The sequence below is a fragment of the Diplotaxodon limnothrissa genome, linkage group LG14, assembly GCF_057381915.1.
Source record: "Diplotaxodon limnothrissa isolate DT_005_m linkage group LG14, D_limnothrissa_male_GT1.1, whole genome shotgun sequence".
In the NCBI taxonomy this organism is placed as follows: Eukaryota; Metazoa; Chordata; class Actinopteri; order Cichliformes; family Cichlidae; genus Diplotaxodon; species Diplotaxodon limnothrissa.
The window spans coordinates 3722338-3743577 of record NC_140609.1 but is presented as its reverse complement, the minus strand read 5'-3'; positions in this window follow the sequence as shown (position 1 = coordinate 3743577).

Here is a 21240-nt window from a genome sequence, read left to right as displayed (position 1 = left end):
CTTCAGTGTGACAGATTCCTGCCCAGCTCCACTCTGCATCTCAGGCTTCGTTCCCTCGCCCTAGTTCTGCATTCCCTTGGCCACGTTTCCCAGGTCACGCCAAGTCACGCTCCACATTCTATTGCTTTGTTTTTGACACATCTCCAGAGCTTCAGTCAAATAAATATTGTTAAACCACCTGCTGTCTCTGTCTGGGTCCTGCGCCTGAGTTCAGTTTGGTACAGACTACTCAGTCTCGTGACAGAATGAAGACACAGGAGGAATCTAATAGATAAACTATAACAGGTCAACCTAGGCCAAATAGAAAAGAGCTTAGATAACTAAATGAGACTTAAACATAAACAAAGAATATAAAAAATCTAAGAAAAATCAAAACACTGGGTCAAATGACCCAGGACTGTCACAAGCTTGGGATGTTCAGGAACCACCCAGGAACTACCAAGGCTGAAGCAAACCATGAACTGGTAATTGCCAAAACACCAGTGTCCACAGTGAAGTGAATTTTAAATCACAAAGCAAGAAAGAAATCTCTGCTCCAAAACCATGCCTTTTGGAGTAAAGTGCCACACAAGTGCTAGGGTCAGACAAGCCACAGATTGAGTAGAGCAGCTACCTGAACGCTACTCCAACAGAGGTCGATCATCTTGTTAATAATTTTAACTCCTCACTATGTATGTAATTACTTCCTCCAAACCATCAACGTGTCTTTTAGACTCCATTCCTAACTGCGCAAAGAAGTCCTGCCATTAATTAATTCTTCGATCTTAAATATGATCAACCTATCTCTAATAATCGGCTATGTACCACAGGCCTTCAAGCTGGCTGTAGTAAAACCTTTACTCAAAAAGCCATCTCTAGACCCAGCAGTCTTAGCTAATTATAGGCCAATCTCCAACCTTCCTTTCATATCAAACATCCTTGAAAGAGTTGTCAAACAGCTAACAGATCATCTGCAGAGGAATGGCTTATTTGAAGAGTTTCAGTCAGGTTTCAGAGCTCATCACAGCACAGAAACAGCTTTAGTGAAGGTTACAAATGATCTTCTTATGGCCTCTGACAGTGGACTCATCTCTGTGCTTGTCCTGCTAGACCTCAGTGCAGCGTTCGATACTGTTGACCATAATATTCTATTAGAGCGATTAGAACATGCTGTAGGTATTACAGGTACTGTGCTGCAGTGGTTTGTATCATATCTATCTAATAGACTCCAGTTTGTGCATGTAAATGGAGAGTCCTCTTCACACACTGAGGTTAATTATGGTGTTCCACAGGGTTCAGTGCTAGGACCAATTCTGTTTACATTATACATGCTTCCCTTAGGCAGTATCATTAGAAGACATAGCATACATTTTCACTGCTATGCAGATGACACCCAGCTCTATCTGTCCATGAAGCCAGATAACACACACCAATTAGTTCAACTGCAGGAATGTCTTAAAGACATAAAGACCTGGATGGCCGCTAACTTTCTGCTCCTTAATTCAGATCAAACTGAGGTTATTGTACTCGGCCCTGAAAATCTTAGAAATATGGTATCTAACCAGATTCTTACTCTGGATGGCATTACCTTGGCCTCCAGTAACGCTGTGAGGAACCTTGGAGTCATTTTTGACCAGGATATGTCCTTCAATGCACATATTAAACAAATATGTAAGACTGCTTACTTCCATTTGTGCAACATCTCTAAAATTACAAATTATCCTGTCTCAGAGTGACGCTGAAAAACTAGTTCATGCATTTATTACTTCCAGGCTGGACGACTGTAATTCATTATTATCAGGATGTCCTAAAAACTCGCTGAAAAGCCTTCAGTTAATCCAAAATGCTGCAGCAAGAGTCCTGACAGGGACTAGAAAGAGAGAGCAGATTTCTCCTGTTTTGGCTTCCCTTCATTAGCTTCCTGTTAAATCCAGAATTGAATTCAAAATCCTGCTCCTCACATATAAGGTGGGGGTGACCATGGCTAAGGGGATTGGGAAGCTCATCTGTAACCGGAAGGTTGCCGGTTCAATCCCCCTGCTCTCTCTGTCCTGGTCTTTGTGTCCTTGGGCAGGACACTTTACCCTACCACCTACTGGTGTTGGGCTGATGGTGTGATATGGCAGCCTCGCTTCTTTCAGTCTGCCCCAGGGCAGCTGTGGCTACAACTGTAGCTTGCCTCCACCAGTATGTGAATGAATAGTGGAATTGTAAAGCGCTTTGGATGCCTAGAAAAGTTCTATATAAATGCAATCCATTATTATTATTATTATTATTATTAAGGTCTTGAATAATAAAATAATCTTATCTTAATGACCTTGTAGTACCATATCACCCCATTAGAGCACTTTGCTCTCGCTCTGCAGGCCTACTTGTTGTTCCTAGAGTATTTAAAAGTAGAATGGGAGGCAGAGCCTTCAGCTTTCAGGCCCCTCTTCTGTGGAACCAGCTTCCAGTTTGAATTCAGGAGACAGACACTATCTCTAGGACGATCTGATATCCTCATGTTGGTGTTGTTCCCTCGTCATCATAAATAATGTTGTTCCAGGTTCAACATTGCAAGTGACCAATCACCTTCTCCTGACGTCATCCGCAACCTTGAAAAAAACAAACGCCTTCAAAAAATCTACTTCACTTGCGAGAAGAGAAACTGCCTCTGTAAGGACGATATGTATAATGCTTACCGTTTATTAAAGAAAAGTATCCTGAAATTCAAAGAATTAAAGTTCCTGGAAGCAATTTCTCTTCTCGCAAGTGAAGTATATTTTTTTAAGTCGGTATTTTTCAAAGGCACAAAAGGGGGACATCACAACAATGTGATTGGTCACGTGCAGTGTTGGGACTAATTAAGTAACGTGTTACAGTAACTACGTTATTATTGTGGTAACAAGCACGGTAACTAGTTATTATGCCAAAATCAGGAATGCGTTACTTGTTACTGGGATTTAGATAGGCTCGTTATTCGTTACTTCGTGTGGTGATTGGAGATGTGGATGAGGGAAAGTGGAGGCAAGAGGAGAGACCCGAAGCGGCCGCCCGTCCGAGTGTCAGGTGAACTGAACTTCAGGTAAGAAGTTATGACCTGCAGTCTATCTGGGTCAGATATAAACCAAGTTTAGTTGGAGTTTATTTTCCTTATGCTGACTTTTTCGTACTGTGTGCTAACTAGCATGACGGGGTTTCTATACAGCTGGGTGGGTGCTATGTTACTGATGTTGAACTTTATTTTGCTCATAAGGTTAATTATTAGAGTTGCCAACTGTCCCCTAAAAAACAGAATCGTCTCATATTCAGAGAAAATATTACGCATTTCGTATCGAGTAAAGATGGCGCCAGTGTGTACGGCAGGCCGTCCTCGTCTCTGTTGTCGATCTCTTTTCCTTGATATTTGTTTATTATTTGTTATCTTTCTGGCACTATGCACCCCAGATGGTTATGCATTAATCACCTATGACCGGGATACTCTGTTAAATCTTCGTTTCCCCCCTATGCTGGGTTGGATCAAGGCTGGAATTTGGGGGACGCTACCTTTCCACGTATCATCTCTTCTACTGGTTCATACGGTTCCCCTCTCTGCTCCCCGCCTAAGAAGCGTTATAGGAAGCGGGGCAAACTGAGTGGGTTTCAGGTTTGCTTAAAGGCTTCCCTTAAAGCATCAGCTGCAGCTAATTCCCTCACCACCGCGGGGATTATACGACTTCCATCCGCTCGGGATCCATCATCCTTCAGGCTGCTCAACCATCGCTGGATCTGTCCGGTCGGTAAACAAACCTGTCCGGTTTCTCCGGTAGTCTCTCTGCTTGTTCGTGTTTGGATTGGGTCCCCCAGTGATGTTGTACGGCACAGGCATTTAAGCCAGCTAAGACGTGCTTCCAGCAGAGATAAGATGCCGATCTCTTGGATGGGTTTATTAAACGCAAAATCGCTGGTGAATAAAACCTTCATCTTAAATGACCTCTTCCTCACCTCTCGGCTTGATGCTCTATTATTGACTGAAACTTGGATTCGTCTTGGTGAGTCCTCTTCTTTTTCAGAGCTACTACCTCCGGATGGTGTATTCTTCAGTTCACCGACGCCCTCGGGAAGAGGTGGAGGCGTGGCCTCTGTTTTTAAAAACAAACTTAAAGTTCGGCAACTGCCCTCTCCTACCTATTCTAGTTTTGAGGTTCAACTTTTGAAGCTTGCCGGACCCCCAACGATTCTATGTGCTGTGATTTATCGACCACCTAAATATAATAGGTCTTTTATTTGTGAATTTGCTGACTTCTTAGGTTCATTTTTATTAAGTTATGACCAAGCTCTTATCACTGGAGATTTTAACATACATATTTGTTCTGCTGATGACCCCCTAGCCAAGGATTTTCTTGCCCTAATTGACTCTTTTAACCTTACACAGTGGGTCAGGGAACCAACTCATCTTAAAGGTCATACCTTAGATTTGGTCCTCTCATATGCTTTGGATATTTGTACTATGGACATTGATAATGCTGGTATTTCTGACCATTTTTTGGTCATGCATGTTTGATGTTGAGCTATGTGCAATTGATTTAAATTCTAAAGGCTGTCATCGCCCTGTACGTATCATTAACTCTGAGACTGTGGCTAACTTCATTACGACCTTTCTAAACGTTGCCTTTTTTGATCCAGACTTCACTGATACAAACTGTTACACACCTCCATTGGTTGATGATTTTGCCAACGCTATGTTATCCACCGGTTGTTCCATCTTAGATACTGTGGCCCCTATAAAGATGAAATGTCCCAAAACTTCTCATCAACCATGGCTAAATGACACTATTACTCCGGCTCTTGTTGATCTACACTGGTTACCAATCAAATATCGCATTGAGTTTAAAATCTTGCTACTCACTTTTAAAGTCCTGAATAGGGATGGGTACCGGTATCCGGTGCCATGATGGCACCAGTTCTGACATAAACGGTAGTAACCAGACCGAAAAGCAGCGCACATTCCGGTGCTTTATTTCGGTGCTTTTTTTTCCTGAGCTGTGATACACCTTAGATTCTAGCCAATCGTTTTACGTTTCCGAGGATAGTTGGCGGGTCCAGGTACGTACGTTCTTTTAGAGCAGAGCTACAGATTAAAAATGCACAAGGCAAAGCGGTCAAAAGTCTGGCTGTACTTCACAGCAAAATATGCATACTAAGCAGGCTGCAACAAGTGCTTTAAGCTGATACTGTGATACTGTGCAAAGGAGGTAACACCTCAAATCCGATGAAACACCTGGCGACACATAGCGGCTTTTTGTAAGCCGAGAAATGCGCCGTATTTGATAGCTTGCTGTGAGATCTCACACCGTGCACGTCTACTGCGGGTGTGGTGCCTGTTATTGGACCCGGAGTTAGCAACATCCCCCAAAAACCCGAAGAATAGAGTCCTGGCCCCTAGCCCTGCCAGTGTAGCAGAAATTATGACAGATGATGATGCAGCAGCAGCCGTTCTTCTCTGGGTCAGTAGCTTAATGTTGTTTGTGTGTAATTTACCTCGAGTAAGGCTAACCACGTTATTACATTAATGCATGTAAGGTGAACTAGCAAACATCATCATAGCTACATGCGGCTGTCTTCTTGTTTGATGGCAGATACTCCCTTCACCCTGGCCAAAAAGGCTAAAATGACCAAAGAAAAAGTGGAAAACAGCTAAACATGAGAGGTTTTTGGACAAAGTTTGTGCTTTTTTCCATTGTTTAAGCACTGCTTCCAGCCAAGAGTGATACCATATATGCCCTATAGCTGCAGAAAAGGCTAACATTGTTATCTTTTTACAAAAACCAGCTGAACATGAGAGGTTTTTGGACAAAGTCTGTGTTCTCCATTCTTTAAGCACCGGTTCGAGCACCGTTTAGGCACCGGCACCATTTCAAAAGTACCGGTTTGGCACCGGTATCGGATAAAACCTAAACGATACCCATCCCTAGTCCTGAATAACATTGTGCCCAGCTACCTCACTGACCTCCTCAATTTGTACACTCCTTGTCGTGCATTAAAATCATCAGGTCAATTACTCCTGGCCCAACCTAAATTTAGACTGAAGACCAGAGGCGATCGTGCCTTTGCTTCAGCTGCACCCAACCTTTGGATTAGCCTCCCTGCTTCTATTCGAGCCTTGGATTCTATCCAATCCTTTAAATCAAGATTAAAAACATATCTATTTGACTTGGCTTTCCTGACCAGTTAATACCCTTTTAAATCTTTTACATTTTAAACGTTTAAATCTTTTATTAGATTTTATTAAATGTATTATTTTTTATTAATTTTACTGCTGTTTTTGTCTTCTTAGCAGATTTTGTATTTATCTAACTCTCCTGGTCTGTTAGTGCCTCTATCCTGTCTGTGCTAGTGCCCGATTTGTACCCTGTTATTGACTTATGTTGACTCTCCATATTATTGTGAAGCACTTTGGTGTGCCTTCGGGTTTTTAAATGTGCTATATAAATAAAATTGTATTGTATTGTATTATGAAAATGAACGCAGTTTGTCCCGGACTTCAGCTAGAATGAAAAACACACAAAGCTGGATTTATTCTGCGTCTTTACGCTGCACAGCTGCCTCTTCTTCTGTTATTCTCTCACCCTCTCTCTCCTGTTTCTACTTCAATCATGAAACTGATCAATGATCAGCTCATCAGCTTTCCTCTCTTGTTTGTTTATCGCCCACTTCGCGCCAGAAAGAAGAAACCAGCGGAGGTTGCGCTAAACAACAGCAGCACGTTTAAGCTTGATCAGCTGTTGTAAGAATTTATTTAATATTAATTCCTAGTATCAGCTGATGTTTGCTGGAGCCACAGCTGTAAAGCTGCTGGTCATTATATCGGTTTGCTTATCTGGTGAGAGGGAAACATGAAGATGAAACCAGGAGATGTCCTTACTGAATCATCAGAGCTGAACAGGTGATGGAGAAACAGGTTTACCTTTTAGGTGACATGAATGAGTTGAAGGGAAGTTATGAACTGTTTCTGAGAGACAAATAACACCAGGATCCTTTTTTATGTCGCTGACAGCTGGTAACTGTGCAGGGGCGGGTCTAGCAAAGTTTTGCCAGGGGGGCAGGTAGGGCATTAACAGGGAAAGGGGGCACAAAGAAATATTTTTCTTTCTTATTCTCATTTAAAATGTCTCACTTTTAAAAAGCAATTATCTGAGTCTTACAACAAACGATTGATAGATTGATACATGTATACCATCAAGACAGTATACATCACTGTCACAACAGTGTTCATTTTCATTCAAAGGCTTTATGATTTTTCCTATAATGGTGGGCCGGTCTCTAGTCAAAATGCCCAGGCCAATTTTTTGTCCCAGTTCAGCCCTGTATGCAGCTCATCTGCAGTCCTCTCTGCATTGAACCGTATCTGTTCTTAATCTCTGTATCTCTTCCACAGCATGTCTTTATCCTGTCTTCCTTCTCTCACCCCAACCGGTTGCAGCAGATGGCCCCGCCTCTCCCTGAGCCTGGTTCTGTCGGAGGTTTCTTCCTGTAAAAAGGGAGTTTTTCCTTCCCACTGTCGCCAAAGTGCTTGCTCATAGGGGGTCATATGATTGTTGGGCTTTTCTCTATATGTATTATTATAAGGTCTACCTTACAATATAAAGCGCCTTGAGGGACTGTTGTTGTGATTTGGCACTGTATAAATAAAATTGAATTGATAGATAGATAAATATCCACCAACATCATTAAGCAGTGGCTTTATGATGTGTGGGTGTGCTGGGTGTAGCTTACTCTGGGATGAGGATAGCAACAATTTGAAACACTGAAAAAGAGGTACCACTGCTGCTGAAATACACTTCAAAATTACTACTGTACAATGGAGGAAATTGTAGTTTAGACAAAAGCTAGAGAAAAAGGAGCATTCTGTCAATAAAAGGACTGGTAATTACAGTAGGAAAAAAGCAACTATCACATCTAATCCTGCATCTCTAACTGACTTACCAACCCAAATCCTCCTCACGCTCTGTCTCACACATGCACATACAGACGAAGAAACACGCGCGCGCGCGCGCACACACACACACACACACACACACACACACACACACACACACACACACACACACACACACACACACACACACACACACACACACACACTCATAAACAAACACAAAGCTTCTACCCCTGTAATAACAGCTTACAGAGCAACATTGTATAGTCACATAATAGCCATGTTATAATTTACTCTAACAACTCTAATTATGCCTCTTATTGATTCAGACACACATTTTAATAGGAGCAGCCACACCTCTTGTATTACCAACCATTGAAGGTGGTCAATGGTGAACATTTGAAGCTTCTCTTCCTCTTCATCCTGCATGGATGTGTCCCTGACAGTGTAATTTGTTGCTCCGATTCTGAGGCCATTGTAAACATCACACAACAACTATCATTTTAGCACTCAGAAAGACCTTGTTCGCCAACCACTCCACTGCAGTCCTCCCCTCCATTCTACCCCAATCCAAACATCCCCATCCACAACTGAAAAGGAGACGGGGAGAGTGGTGACAACAAAAGCTAAAGAAAAAAAACATTGTTTATTATTGTCTGTGCCTGAGTGGGTCAGTCTGTGTTTGTCAGCAATAGCTCACCTCATTTTGTTTCTAATTGCAAGTGATGGATTTCGAGTCCAGGTTGTCAGGAAGGAGTAGTTCTACACGAGTCTCTGGTATCACTGTACATTTACTTTTTTACGTTCTGGTTCCTTGATCTTTCACCGCTATTCATTATTAATAAAACCTTTGAATATTCACTTCACTTTACTTTGTTAGTATTTTTGTAAGCAGAGGCAGATGATTTGTCAAATGCTGCCTTTGAGCATGGACAATGATGCGAGCTGTAACAGTTCCTGTACCTCCCTTATTTGTTTTTTCCAACTTTGTCACTAAAAACATTAGATTTTTCTTGATCATCATGGTTTGTGAAGGTGAAATGGCTAGTTATTGTTTCACCAAACATGGAAAGTCAGGTTTTACAAGTGTACTAGTGGGTTTTTTTTCACACTACACTCTTGGCAACAGTGAATCTTCTCCAGCTGATCGTGCTGACTTTTCTACTGCCTGGCCTGTAATCCCAGAGGAGCTACTGAGGAATGAGCTGGAGCTGTTCCAGCAATCATCATAGTGAATGTGAGAAATTTGGACAATAATATGGGTGAGCTTGGTGAGCTTATAAAGACCAGAGGGAACACAGTGAGTGCAGTTTGATGTGCTTCATGGAGCATTGCAGTGTTATAGTGAGACATTGACAAACAGTCATTTCGAGGTCCATAATGTGACCGTACATGACTTCAGGACCTCAGGTATAGGGATGTTAATCTGAGCAGCAAAAAGAAATGTCAAGGGATTGCACAAGTTGTGATTGAAATCTGGTGTACTCTTGGACAACACTGAGCTGCTGGCTGTTGAAATGCTTGGACTGCTCCCTGTTACAGTACTTGCTATGGCAAGTTATCACTATGTCACACAGACAATCAAAAATATCCTCAAAGTTCCTTCCATCACCTGACAATATCATTTAGGACACCAGCACTCCAACCCCACCATATAAAGTGTGCACAGGAAGCTGTTTCCCCTTCTTAAGTCACCTGATGGTCAACTAAGAGTCTTGTTCCATGGTCTTACCAAACCTCTTTTGCAGTTTTTGATTCAGCCATTACGAGGGCCTGTGGTCTGCTTGGCCTGCTGGTACCTGCCAGATGCCTCTAAAGGCCCACAAGCTAGACAAGCTAGATAAGACTTCTTTTTCAGCTTAACAACTCTCTCATTGATGCTCATGAAAAATTTTACCAGGCTACTATGCGCAATGGAATTGTTCCCTGAAAAACATTCGTTAATTTGTTTATATTTCCCTGAAAGCATGATAGTTTTGGCTTTTGATGAGTGAAATCTGATTCATTTATGAATGTTTAGTACCTTTGTGAAGATGCAAAGTATAGCTAATTTTTTTTAATCAGTTTTGAATTTTATAACAAAAGTGTGACTACATTTTCAATTTGCTCTGTTTTTAACAATGTTCCTCCATAGGCCAAAGCTCTTCTATTTGGTATTCCACCTTTGCCCTTCTCTTATTCTATATCTCTGCTTGTTTGTGTCATGATCCTGGGTCCTTTTGACCCAGCATTTTGTGTTTTCTCTTCGATTTTGGTTCTGTTCTTCCTTTGTTTAGTGTTTACTCTGTTCTGCCCGTGTGTTCCTGTTTTATTGTGAAGGTCTGCGTCTTATGTGAGTGTTTTCAGTTTGCCTCCCTAGTCTCGTTATGTTAATCACTCCCAGCTGTGTTTCCCACCTGTGTGTAATCTCCCTGTGTTCTCTGAGTGTATTTAAGTTGTATTTTCTGTCTTAGTAATTGCTGGTTCGTCTGTGTTGTTTCCCCTTGGTCTCCCTGCGTCTTCCCATATGTATTTCTCCGGACCTCCCTGCATCCTCGTTCTGGTTTGTCTTATTAGTTTACCCAGTTTAGGTTTCCAGTTTCATGTTTTGTCGCCACCGCTGTTTGTACTTACCCACCCCTGTTAATAAACACTCACCTGCACCAGAGCTGCTGCCTTTTGGGTCCTTCCTACATTCCACACGGCTTGCCCCGGCAATCCGTGACAGTTTGTAAACCATACATTTTTCCTTATCGCCATCTGATTCTGCTCTTCAACTTTTCATTTGTTTCTACCATATGTCCTTGCTCCACAATCCCTTTAAACCCTACCCTACATGTGCCCCTTTTCCCCCATCCTTGCAATAATTTATTTGAACGCACTAGCAGAAAAAAGAAAGAATGAACACAGTTAAAACACAGGTACATCGAGTACCTCTTGTGGTTATGGTGAACTCGCGAAGCAAGTATTTTATTAGGATTTTTAACATCTCATTCTCTTCAAACCATTGCATAAAAGTTCTAATACATTCTGTTGTCATCTTTTCAAGGGCTAGATATAAAAATGAAGTGCTGAGTGGGAAATGCAATTCACATCCATTTTGAGGGGTTTGGAGATGTCCTGGGCCATGGAGGTCATGTGAACATTCAACTCATTGCAGAAGCTGCAAGAAAAATACTTTGACCTTAACAAAGTCACCCAAAATCATCTGGTGCTAAAGACATTGAATGATGAGTTATAAGTTGGACTAGAGTTCCCTGGAACTGTATGGAAACAAATTAGTGTCAAATTGGTCATAAATGCATATTATGTGATCTAAAAATTAAGATTTAAATGTATATAAGGATTTTTTGTGTTCTTAATTATAAACAGTGATGGTTGGTCCAAGACTGGTAAATGGACTTGTTTTTATATAGCACTTCTATACTCCATTGGAATACTCAAAGCGCTTTCTACAACATGCTTCACTTACCCATTCATACAAGCATTTTTCTTTGCCCAAGCAGAAGAAACTGTTAGTGAAAATTAACATTCACACACATTGATACACACATTCATACTGCGATAGATGTGTGTGATGGATCCATGCAACTTTGGGCTCAGTATCTTATAGTCCCCTTCAGATAAATGTCAAACTGGCTCTTATATAGTGCTCTTTACTTTAGCTTCAGCTTCTCCCCAGTCTGTTGTGTGCTCTCATGTTTGTTTATCCCATGCTGGTGTCAAGGTTGTGTGTCCTTGTCTGAGTCTCAATGTGTGTGACTTCCTGTTTTATTTTGTCACTCCCTTGTCTCATGTGAATTGTGTTCAGTTTCGCTTCCCCTGTCTCAATATCCCTGATTTGTTCCCCTTGTTCCCAGCTGCCTCCGCCTCCCTGATCATCCTGTTGGGTGTTTATGGTCCCAGTCTCCCCTTGTCCTGTGCTGGGATGTCATTCTGGGCTCCTTGTTCTAAGCGGTGGCTGCAGTGCAGGAGATGGATGGAGAAAGTACAGGTACATTTCAGTTCAATTTTACTCGCTTTATACTATAACTGTTGTGATAGGTTCGGGGTTAATGACAGGAAAATTGGACATAAGACAGAAAAACAAAAACCCACAAGGTCAGGTCAAGCAAAAACTGAATCAACTAAAGGAGACATAGGACCATAAATGCATATGGTAACTGGACTAATATTTACATAACACCTTTCTACTATATCTGAGCACTCATGCACACAGTCACACTCCAACTGATGCATCAAGGTAATATGAGGTTCAGTAGCCCAAGGACACTTCAACATGGCCCTTCTGATTAGATGACAAGCTCATTCTTGGCAGCTATGCTTCAAAGAGTAACAATAACATTATGGGCGATCGTGGCTCAAGAGTTGGTAGTTCGTCTTGTAATTGGAAGGTTGCAGGTTCGAGCCCCGGCTCGGACAGTCTCGGTCGTTGTGTCCTTGGGCAAGACACTTCACCTACCGCCTACTGGTAATGGCCAGAAGGGTGGCAGCCTCGCTTCTGTCAGTCTGCCCCAGGGCAGCTGTGGTTACAACTGTAGCTGCCTCCACCAGTGTGTGAATGTGAGAGTGAATGAATAGTGGAATTGTAAAGTGCTTTGGGTGCCTAGAGAAGTGCTATATAAATGCAATCCATTATTATTATAAGGTCTTAAATAATCAAATAATCTTATCTTAATGACCTTGTAGTACCATATCACCCTATTAGAGCACTTTGCTCTCACACTGCAGGCTTACTTGTTGTTCCTAGAGTATTTAAAAGTAGAATGGGAGGCAGAGCCTTCAGTTTTCAGGCCCTTCTTCTGTGGAACCAGCTTCCAGTTTGGATTTTGGGACACAGACACTTGAAAAGCGTTATATAAATGCAATCCATTATTATTAATAATAAATTTGAGAATAGGTAGAACTTAAAAATGTACATAAAAAAAGTTTTGGCAACCATACAGATGGGAATCCAAAACAGGAACTAAAACAACAAAAGATGCAAAAAGCAGGAAAAAAAGAAAAGATGCAGAAGATGATGCGTATTCCAGGAAGTAATAGAACTCAAGCATGAAGATACATGAACACAGCTTGCAAAGAAAAGCGTCTGGACTTCTTTAAGTTGCTTGAAGACATTTCACCTCTCATCCGAGAAGCTTCTTCAGTTCTAAGGTCAAATGGTGGAGAGTCCCAGATATAAACCTAGTGGGAGTATCCCCCCACAGAGGGACAAAAGGACCCCCTGATGATCCTCTAATCGCCTGAGCCAAGGTGTGAAACTGGGTGTGGGTCCCAATCAGCCAAGGTTTCGGGTGAGTTCATTGTGAAACCTGGCCCCACCTTATCATGCGAATTCCTGAGGTCAGATGGCCCAGGATGTGAGTGGGCCTTAAGGTGTCTGGGGAGGGATCTCAAAACTGGATTATAGATGGCAGACAGTTGGTGTCGTAAACCACCGCCTCTGTTCAAAGATGGTCGCTCACAGTGGACATAGATGGCTTCTTTCACTCCTCTTTCAAACCATCTGTCCTCTCTGTCCAAAATGTGAACATTGGCATCCTCGAAAGAGTGACCTTTGACCTTTAGATGCAGATGGACTGCTGAGTCTTGTCCTGTGGAGGTGGCTCTTTTATGTTGTGCCATGCGCTTGTGAAGTGGCTGTTTGGTCTCTCCAATGTAGAGGTCTGGGCATTCCTCGCTGCACTGTACAGCATACACCACATTGTTAAGTTTGTGTTTTGGAGTTTTGTCTTTCGGGTGAACCAGTTTTTGTCTGAGTGTGTTGCTGAGTCTGAAATTCATGCTTGGAGAAAACTCTCTAAGATAACCTGGATGACTGAGAACCTTCACAGACATACATGAACACAGTAAAATCAAGCAGAAAAAGACAAAAGAAGACTTGAATTAAGAGTAGTAAATTAATCTGAAAATATATAATTTAACTCAATTTTATAATAACAACAACAACAACAAACTAATACTGTGTTATCAGACAATGCTTTTGTATAAATTTTCATATCATGTCGTGTTTACATCTTTGCCTAGGAAATACTCAAAATGTGGTATTTTCAATGGAAATCTGTACAAAACAATGAGCTGAGTGAAACTCCGGTTGCGTGATATTGCTTGCGACTTTGTCACCATAAGAGTCACATTTTTACATTCTATGTTGTGATTTTTTTTTATTTATGTGCAACATCAACTTTGACATCCCCATAGAAACTGGAAAAATTTGACACCACTTCCTGAGAGGTAAAGCTGATTCTTTATCCTTTACAAGCCAGTAGCAGATTAAATGTCCAACACTGTGTGTAAATTGTCAACCCAATTCTCTGTTAAACATTCATAAATTTGGTAAATGCTTGTTGTTTCTTTCTTTCTTCAGTTTTTGCACTGCTGTTTTTGTTTTCCTCCTCAGTCACAAAGCTGTGAGATTGTTTTAGCTGTGGTGAGGTGTTGTTCTTCCCTTCCCTCCAACTGGGTGGGAGCTTACCCAGTAAATGCCAGCTAGCTCAGGTGTGAAGTGTGGCTTTGGCTTGTTGTGCTGGCTAGCTAAAAGCATGCTGTGTGTGCATGTGAGTGCATGTGTATTTGTGCTTTCTTTGTTAGTGTACCTCAAAATTTGGTGGTGTTTTTCACGGTCTGAAGAGAAGTGTTGGAAGTTACAGAAGCCAAGTGGATATAGCAAGATGAAAAAGGAGACAAAATGAAGAGATATCAGAGGGTTTTGTTTAGCACTTCACAAGAAGGCCTCATAAATACATTCAAATAATGTTTATGTTGTCATGCCACAGAAATAAGTCACACTGGTGTGTATTGTTCAAGCTTTAGGCTAAACTAACTAACTTTTACATACATATCGGCATGTATCATTGTATTATATTATTAAAACACCACTGTAATTGAATATTCACGCATACACATATGTTTCCTTGAGCCACAGGCAGGGAAGGGAGCCCCTGTTTAATTTTCAGCCACCCTGTGAAGCTGGCAGAGGGTGCCAGGTCTGATGACGCAAAGGTATTGTCAGCAGAGTGCATAACAAGTAGTAGCAGCGAGCTTCCCGGCACATCCAACCATCATGGCACCCAACAGTCCACTGTGACATTCAGATACACAACCTGATGCCTGCAGACTGTGTCCAAAGAAGCCAGGACTGAAAGGGGATGGACTGAGAGGCCCTAGGGTGAGAGAGTTTTTAGTGCAGATAGGGGGCAAAAGAATACAGTGAGTGAAGACAGAAAGGATGATATGCAGTCAGTGATGTGTTGTGCAAAAGGAGGCAGTGCTAAGGGTTGTGGAAATGGACATTAACGAATTCAAACAAATTCAAACAATATTTAAAACTGTTACTTCTTTTCTTTTTTGGACTGATTCTTTTATAGCGCTTTTCTACTCTCCCAGAGTACTCAAAGCGCTTTATACAACATGCACCCAATCACACCCATTCTCAGAAGCACTTTCTAACTACATTCACACTCCGACGGATGCATCGGAGAGCAACTTGGGGTTAGTATCTTGCCCAAGGATACTTGAAAGTGATTGACAAATTTATCCTGACTGTTTTGATCTAGATGACTCAATATAAAAAGAAAACGCTATTCTGACTTGGTGCTAAAAAAACGAAATGCAAATATGAAGTGCATACTGTGAAGTAAAATCTATGATTTGAAAAAAATCTGATGTTAATTTACTTTAAATGTATGGTTATGATTAGCAGAAAAACTTTATTTACAAAAGAGAAACGAATACTGTGATGATGAGTTCTTCAGCTTACTGGGTCTAACGGGAACTCTGCAAAGGAGGAGAGAGTTAATTAGCAAGGGTCCAGGAGAATTGAACTAAGTTCTTAATTGTTAAAAAGGAGGAAATATCTTTCTTACTACCAAAGGACGCGTGCGCTTGGGTGGGGGCAGGCGAGTTCCCACACACGAAGAAGAGAACAGAAGTGGAGAACATGCAGGCATGTGCGTGTTCTCTTTCAGGTTACAGAAATCTTCAAAGTGGAGCTGGAGGTGACAAAGATCTCCTCAGAGCAACAAACAGGAAAACCGAGCTAGGCAGAGAGAGGCAGAGAGAACAACAGCAAAAAATAGGAATTCGGGTTATTAGAAAGGTGAACCTGACTGCCATTCGAGAGGTAAAGAAAATCTGACAGAGATCTGCTGCTCATCCAGCTTTCAAATATTTATGGGTTTGATTCAGAGCAGGTGTGAGAAAGATAAAGCATAAGTTACCACAGCTATGTATACTTGTAAGAAGTGGACTAATAAGATGACCCTAAGAACCAGGATTAGAGGGTCTAGATACCCTGTTAGCTCCCAAATCCTTGCCTTGCACACATGCATGCTGTACACATGTATTCTCTGATTAGAAAAAAATTGCCTGATTTTCAGGTTTTTTATGAACCTTAAGGCAACCTAGCAGTTGCCTTAAGGTGGTTATATTGTAAAGTGAAGACTGTAAAGACTGTACTGAAACTCCAATGATCAGGTGACCCCGATCTTATTTGAAGAATTATAACCTATCACAGTACGGAAAAAGCGCTAGTTTTTAAAGAATCAGGGTCTGTCTTAGCTTAAAGACCTTAAAGTACTCGATCACCCCGATATAGCACTGAGACTGCTGATTTACTTGTGGTTCCTAGAGTTCCTGAAAGCTGAAGGCTCTGACTCCCATTCTACTTTAAAATACCCCAGAAATCACAGGTAAGTCAGCAGTCTGAGAGTGAAGTCTTCTATTGGGGTGATTTGGCACTATGAAGTTTTTAAGATGAGATAGAGTATGTTATACAAATGGGAGAAACCAGTCCTAATTTTGTAAAATGTGCACTGAAGGACATATCCCGGTCAAAAACGACTCCAAGATTCCTTAGTCTTACTGGAGGCCAAGGTAATGCCATCCAGAGTAAGCAACTGCTTAGACACCACATTTCCAAGGTTTTTAGGGTTGAGTACAATAACCTCGGTTTTATCCGAATTTAGAAGCAGGAAACTAGAGGTCATGAAGGTCTTTATGTCTTTAAGACACTCCTCGCTTTAACCAATTGTTGTGCGATATCTAGATTCATGGATAGATAGAGTTGGGTATCATCTTCATAGCAGTGAAAATGTGTGCAATGCCTTCTAATGATACTGCCTTGGGAAAACACGTATAATGAATTATACGTGAGGACAGAATTAGTCCTAGCATGAAACCCTGTGGAACCTTACTGTGTGAAGAGGACTCCACATTTACATAAATAAATTAGACATGATTCAAAACATTGCACCGTAGTACATTTAAATTGTACATCATTCTCTAATCTCTGTAATAAAATATTATGGTTAACAGTATCAAACGCTAAACTGAGGTCTAACAGAACCACCACAGAGAGGAATCTACCATAAGATGCCATAAGAAGATCATTTGTAACCTTCATTAATACTGTTTCTGTACTGTGAGCTCTAAAACCTGATGAACTCTAAACCATTTTTGAGGTAAAGGCTATTTCTTAGCTTTACAGCCGCGCCGCGCCATGATGCAGAAGCTACAGCGGGCTGCGGTGACGTGCCTGCAGGCTCTGCCAGCAGCCAGCTGTGCAAGAGTGGACCGAGCCCCTGGTCCAGAGGTCCGAGGACCCCCCATCCCCCGGAAGGGGCCCGACAGAGCCACAGGTGGATTATTGCTGATTTAATCATCGCATTATCTTATAATGGTAAGTAGTGTAAAACCACTACCTCAGTAACACTACCTCATTACCCGTGAGAGTAAAGTTTAGGTAATTACTCAGCATAGAATAAGGCAACAGTGGAGGAATTATTACCTCAAACATAGTTACAGCACTTTCAGAAAGACATCTACTGTAATGAAATGCATTCCCCACTGCCATGAAATCCTTTACTGTATATTTCAATAATATTAAGAAATGATCAGACAAAGGGGGTTTTCAGGAAATATTTTTAAGTGTTCACTCTGTAGTAAATATGTCAGAACAACATCCAGAGTGTTATTAAAGTGATGGGTGATGATTAAATGCAGTGTTGAGGCTGTAATAGTCAGTATTTAGATAGATGTTAGAATTTTATTTTAACTAAGCATTAAATCAGATAAAAAGTCTGAGAAATTAGAAACTCTGTGTAAGAACCACATAAATTTAGTTTGAGTTTTCCAATTAGGGCGAACAAGGCTAAGAGTTAAGCTTTCAAGTGAATTAAAACTCTGTCTGGGTTTATGGTTGATTAACAAACTGAAGTGGAAGATTGCTGCTACTCCCCCTCCTCGGCCTGTGCTAGAAGAGTCTGACAGTTAGCATCACTCGTGGGTTTTGACTCTTTTGAACTAACATAATCATCCTGCTGTAACCAGGTTTCTGAAAGCCAGAGTAAATGAATATGCTGATCAGTTATTAAATCATTTAGTAACAGGGACTCTGAAGACAGCCCTAATGTTTAATAATCTACATCAGAGCTTCCCAAAGTGTGGGGCCCGCCCCCTGGGGGGGGGCGCAGAGCCATTGCAGGGGGGTTGCGGTATGAAAAGGGAAAAAAAAAAACGCTTGGACACTGCTAGCACGGGGCGCCCACACAAACGCAAAGCAGGAGATGAAGCATCGCTGAATATGTTTCTAAACCAACTTCATTCTAAGCCAAAGACTAGAAAATATGGTGAAGCTTATCTTCCCTTTGGTTTCACCTGCACAAGTGCCGAGGTAGGTCTCCCTGCAGAACTGGTTTTCCCTTCGTCTGGAGCAGCGCTGGGCTGTTCGAATCACGGACAAACAGTATCCCACATTCTTGATTTTTAGTTCACAAACACTTGTTGTAATGACTAACTACTCCTGACATTTCGGAGATGTTAGCGCTTTATACAGTAAAGTTACAGCGGGATACAAATAATATCAGGCTGATCCTGCCACGATTTGTTCCCCCGGTTCAAATCACGGACAAACAGTATCCCACAGCTGTTTATGTTTTTAAACCCATTTTGCACAGAGAGGCATTTTTTGAAAAATGCATTGATAGCAATGTTGAATATTATTACACAGGAAAAAAACTAAAAACACAGGAAAAAAACTAAAACTACACGTAAAATAATTACACCGTGACGCCTCTGCCTTTCTAAATGGAGGGACAGTAACTGCGTGTGTGTATGTAAGCGTGCAAAACCTGAAGATAGTCCAGCAAAAAAAGTTTGGGAACCGCTGATCTACATTTAACCGTTTTATTCCTTGGTGCAGCTGAGGATGCTGTATTTTTCTTTCTTTATGAATTTTTATACTTTTTTTGCTGATTTTTGGTTTGTTTTTTGGTAGTCTGAGATTAACCACTCTCTCTGATGATGGCGTTTGGGGGATTACAGGAGCAGAGGTGTATATAAGAGGTATATAAGGCTGCAACTCTACTGGTCCCAGCTCCAGACAGTTATATTTGCAGGGGTTTAACAAATTTAACCTGATTTCATTGGCAGTTGTCTTTTTTTTTTATTACATCAACCTACCATGGCTTAACTGCTGGCTTAATTGCCAGTAGAGGGCTCAGTATCAACATCACCGAACCACTTCCTTTCTGCATGTCTGCCTGTCTATCATTGGATGGATAAACATGCTGTCCATCTACACCCCCGCCCCACTCTAATGACTCTCCATCTTTAATCCCTTCACCCTTCTCTCCGCCTTGAACTTTATCACCTATTAACTGCAGACCAAGTAAATCCCACATGAAAAAAAAGTAGGGGGTTCACCAAACACACACTCCCCCTTCCCACCCCCTTCCAGTTTATAGCCAGTGGCAAGCACGTAGGTGCCCTCGCTGTATGACATGATGGGGCAAAAAACTGTTATTTCCTACTACATGGCTTTTCAAATTGAGTCTCATCCACCGTTGGGATCAAAATACCCTCTGCCTCAATCTCTCTCTCCTCTCTGAGTAGTCAACCTTTCCACCCTACACCCTCCATGCATCATCTCTGTCACTATCCTCATCTATGACCCTTTTCCTTAAAATGCACTGTCATCAGTGTTTGAGCAGGATTAGTCATGGAAGGAGGGTAGTGGGGCTTGACCTGGGAGATAGGATGAGCAGATGGCACCTACTGAGTACGGTCAGCCATTATGAAGATAGGATGAGTGTTCAACAAACAAAATGGAAAGCAAAGTGATGCTTTGAAGGATCACTATAAATATGTTTTGTGGAAGGTGGGGCTTAGACAAGGCAGGTAGGGCGGACTTTGAGTGAGTTTGCTGTAAGGGGTTAGGTCACACACCAGACCTGTCTGTTAGCTGTAAGTTATATGCTACCTTTAAAGGCCTTTATACACCAGATGCGTGTATCCATGCAAATATTTTGTCGGTTAAAAATATTTTAACCTCACCTACAGCGTTTATTTTTTTTGAACAAGCTTAAATTTTTGGATGCAAATAAATAGATCTGACCAATCAGATCACTGCATTTGGCCAAAAGCATGTTCATAACTCAAAGCATGCACCGGTACTGACAGTGTTGGGAAGGTTACTTTTAAAATGTATCCCACTACAGATTACAGAATACATGCCCCAAAATGTATTTTGTAACGTATTCCGTTACGTTACTCAGTGAGAGCAACGTATTCTGAATACTTTGGATTATTTAATATATTATCATGCTTTTTACAACTACATGAATGTACTATTGCTGAGTGATTTATTACTATTATTAATATAAAATGAGTAACAGTAAGGTGGACATTAAGTAAGGCTGCACTTTTTGCAGCGATTTCATATAGAAAAGTATTCCGAGTGTATATAAAACAGGTCCGCGGCTCCGAACCGTAGTAAAGGGACCTCTGGCTGATACGTCGGGTTCCGTGTCGGGCTTGTAGCCGAAAACTAGCTTTACTTTGTTGTCTGCGTAAACTTTGCCAGCGAGAGACAGAGAGAGGCGTTGAAAGGTTGCGCCAACAGAACTTATTGTTTCAGAGGAAAACACGAACACAGTGTACAGTTGAGTCTTAACAGCTTACTTACAGCTGGGCTACACTGCCCATGAGGCTACATTCTATAGGGCTATGCCTGTAACACTCTGCCTATTGCCTTCATATTAAATAATTTTTTGAACAATAATTTTTAAAAATATTTCTTCAGGTCATTATGCGGGCTGCAAGTAGAGGTGACGTAATGCCGGTACATGTATTCCGTTATTCCCCAACACTGGGTACTGAATATACAATGATGAGAGTACAATAATCCTGTTTTCTGTCTGACACACAGCTAGCTGCTGCTCCAGGTTCGTCAGGTCCGTTATTTTGCTGCATCCTCAGATTCAGACTCAGATTTCCTGGTTTCAATGCAAAGGGTTCTGTTTGCATACACGTCATCCGTGACCGCCAATAATACGAGTAGTTGGGCAAGCCGATGGTATGGTGTTCAGGGGTTTAAATAGTGG